A 4275-nucleotide genomic window follows, 5' to 3' on the forward strand; every position below is an offset into this window, starting at 1 on the left:
GGGGAGCGTGACAGACATCGTATACCAGGGGGCGTGTCACTATCGCATCTAAATTCAGTTTTAGTAGTCTCGGGCCCAATTACTAATGGACCTAAACCTTAAACTTGGGGCCTATGCACGTGTGGAGATCTGAGAGGGTATGACAGGTGCAATCAGGGGTGTCATGCACCTATTATTTTAGAGGGGGCACGAAGTACATGAGGATGGAGGGGAAACAGCTTTTTCCTGCAATCAAGAGCCATATAATCATAATGCCTAATTCTATGTAAAAAAAATATATTTTTTTCTGCGTCTAAGCATACCTCTTTACCTGTTCAATTGTCATTAGAATTAATGATGCACAATGATTCTTTAAAGGGCAGTGCAGTCAAAAACATGATTTTATTTTATGTATACTTCCACACTATGAGGTTGGAATAATATTGTGAAAATGATAATGCACTATTACTGTAAGAGCTGTTTGAAAAGACTGCCTGAAATTTCAGCTTGTTTGGCTGGGTGAGGTTTTTGTGGGGGGTGGGGGTGGGGGGGTGGGGGGGGGTACTCTTTGCCTGGTCCAGTCATTGTGCCACCTCCGCAAAATACCTATTTTTATAAATAATTATAGTCAAAAGGTGGCTTTAAAAAATAAGTTAAGTAATTAATTTAACATTCGAAAATGTAATTTAAAAAAAATGATATATTTAAAATACAGTATAAATATATGTTTATTGAATTACCCCCCAAAATATGAGGGGGCACGTACCCCCTATGGTATGAAACCTCTGGGTCCAATCGACATGGTAATAGCTCCACCTTGCCCTTTGATAGGCTTTGTGTAAGTTTCACCATATTGGTTATAGCAATCAAATCCTTTCAGATCTCCGCATAGGGCCGGACCCAGAACGGGGTCAATACGGACCACAGGTCTTTCTTTTGTTGAATTGGGGGAGCTAGGTCAGACTTCGACCACTGGTATCATATTAACACAAATAATACATGGCAACATGTGTAGAATTGCAGGAAATTAGCTTTAAAACAAAAACATTTCATCTCAGCTAAAAAGAGGGATGTGTAAAGTTTGGGATCGCATGGACTGAGAGCTGGGCGTTTATTACTGCTTCTCAAATAATACTTAAGTACCCCTGGCATAGGGTATAGTGGTTGATTTGGGATTGGCCCTCAGTATCTCTTTTACAATCGAAAGACAGTAGCCGGAAGTTTATTATGCCCTAGTTTGATCAAGGACCTCAGCCACCCGAACCACGGCCTATTCACCCCGCTATCATCCTGAAGGTGAGGTGAGTACAGGTATATTAAAGCTAGGACCGAGAGACTGAAAAACAGCTTCTATATCAAGGCCATCAGACTGTTAAATAGCCACCACTAGCCGGCATCCACCCAGTACCCCGCCCTGAACTTTAGTCACTTTCACTAGCCGGTTACCACCCGGTTTCTCAACCCTGCACCTAAGAGGCTTCTGCCCTATATATATATATAGACATTGAACTCTTGTCACGTCAACAGTGAAGAGGCGACACCGGGATGCTGGCCTTCTATGCAGAGTTGCAAAGAAAAAGCCATATCTCCGACTGGCCAATAAAAATAAAAGATTAAGGTGGGCAAAAGAACACAGACACTGGACAGAGGAACTCTGCCTAGGAGACCAGCATCCTGGTCTCTTCACTGTTGACGTTGAGACTGGTGTTTTGCAGGTACTATTTAATGAAGCTGCCAGTTGAGGCGTCTGTTTCTCAAACTAGACATTCTTATGTACTTGTCCTTTTGCTCAGTTGTGCACCGGGGCCTCCCACTTCTCTTTCTATTCTGGTTATAGCCAATTTACGCTGTTCTGTGAAGGGAAAAGTACACAGCATTTTACCAGATCTTCAGTTTCTTGGCAATTTTCTGGCATGGAATAGCCTGACAAGTTTCAGAAGAAAGAGCTTTGTTTCTGGCCATTTTGAGCCTTTAATCGAACCCACAAATCCAGATACTCAACTAGTCTAAAGAAGGCCAGTTTTATTGATTCTTTAATAAGAACAACAGTTTTCAGCTGTGCTAACATAATTGTAAAAAGGTTTTCAAATCAAATCAAATCAAATTTTACTTGTCACATACACATGGTTAGCAGATGTTAATGCGAGTGTAGCGAAATGCTTGACCTGTAGCGAATGATCAATTAGCCTTTTAAAATGATAAACTTGGATTAGCAAACACAATGTGCCATTGGAACACAGGAGTGATGGTTGCTGATAATGGCCTCTGTCGCCTATGTACAGTTGAAGTCGGAAGTTTACATACACCTTAGCCAAATACATTTAAACTCTGTTTTTCACAATTCCTGACATTTAATCCTAGTAAAAATTCCCTGTTTTAGGTCAGTTAGGATCATCATTTCTCTCTTTCTTTCTCTCTCTCGGAGGACCTGAGCCCTAGGACCATGCCCCAGGACTACCTGACATGATGACTCCGTGCTGTCCCCAGTCCACCTGGCCGTGCTGCTGCTCCAGTTTCAACTGACCTGAGCCCTAGGACCATGCCCCAGGACTACCTGACATGATGACTCCTTGCTGTCCCCAGTCCACCTGGCCGTGCTGCTGCTCCAGTTTCAACTGACCTGAGCCCTAGGACCATGCCCCAGGACTACCTGACATGATGACTTCTTGCTGTCCCCAGTCCACCTGACCGTGCTGCTGCTCCAGTTTCAACTGTTCTGCCTTACTATTATTCGACCATGCTGGTCATTTATGAACATTTGAACATCTTGGCCATGTTCTGTTATAATCTCCACCCGGAACAGCCAGAAGAGGACTGGCCACCCCACAAAGCCTGGTTCCTCTCTAGGTTTCTTCCTAGGTTTTGGCCTTTCTAGGGAGTTTTTCCTAGCCACCGTGCTTCTACACCTGCATTGCTTGCTGTTTGGGGTTTTAGGCTGGGTTTCTGTACAGCACTTTGAGATATCAGCTGATGTACGAAGGGCTATATAAATACATTTGATTTTGATCACTTTATTTTAAGAATGTGAAATGTCAGAATAATAGTAGAGAACGATTTATTTCAGCTTTTATTTCTTTCATCACATTCCCAGTGGGTCAGAAGTTTACATACACTCAATTACTCTTTGGTTCCATTGCCTTTGCATTGTTTAACTTGGGTCAAATGTTTCGGGTAGCCTTCCACAAGCTTCCCACAATAAGTTGGGTGAATTTTGGCCCATTCCTCCTGACAGAGCTGGTGTAACTGAGTCAGGTTTGTAGGCCTCCTTGCTCGCACATGCTTTTTCAGTTCTGCCCACATATTTTCTATAGGATGGTGGTCAGGGCTTTGTGATGACCACTCCAATACCTTGACTTTGTTATCCTTAAGACATTTTTCCACAACTTTGGAAGTAAGCTTGGGTGTCATTGTCCATTTGGAAGACCCATTTGCGACCAAGCTTTAACTTCCTGACTGATGTCTTGAGATGTTGCTTCAATATATTACATAATTTTCCTTCCTCTATTTTGTGAAGTGCACCAGTCCCTTCTGCAGCAAAGCACCCCCACAACATGATGATGCCACCACCCCCGTGCTTCACGGTTGGGATGGTGTTCTTCGGCTTCCAAGCCTCCCCCTTTTTCCTCCAAACAAAACAATGGTCATTGTAGCCAAACATTTCTATTTTTGTTTCATCAGACCAGTGGACATTTCTCCAAAAGGAATGATCTTTGTCCCCATGTGCAGTTGCAAACCGTAGTCTGGATTTTTTATGGTGGTTTTGGAGCAGTGGCTTCTTCCTTGCTGAGCGGCCTTTCAGGTTTCAGGTTATGATACTTTTGTACCTGTTTCCTCCAGCATCTTCACAAGGTCCTTTGCTGTTGTTCTGGGATTGATTTGCATTTTTCGCACCAAAGTACGTTAATCTCTGGGAGACAGAACGCGTCTCATTCCTGAGTGGTATGACGGCTGCGTGGTCCCATGGTGTATATACTTGCGTACTATTGTTTGTACAGATGAACGTGGTACCTTCAGGCATTTGGAAATTGCTCCCAAGGATGAACCAGACTTGTGGAGGTCTACAATTGTTTTTCTGAGGTCTTGGCGGATTTCTTTTGATTTTCCCATGATGTCAAGCAAAGAGGCACTGAGTTTGAAGGTAGGCCTTGAAATACATCCACAGGTACACCTCAAATTAGCCTATCAGAAGCTTCTAAAGCCATGACATCATTTTCTGGAATTTTCCAAGCTGTTTAAATGCACAGTCAACTTAGTGTATGTAAACTTCTGACCCACTGGAATAGTGATACAGGGAAT

Source organism: Oncorhynchus mykiss, chromosome 19 (genome assembly GCF_057628025.1).
Source record: "Oncorhynchus mykiss isolate SJ-2025 chromosome 19, ASM5762802v1, whole genome shotgun sequence".
NCBI classification, from domain to species: Eukaryota; Metazoa; Chordata; class Actinopteri; order Salmoniformes; family Salmonidae; genus Oncorhynchus; species Oncorhynchus mykiss.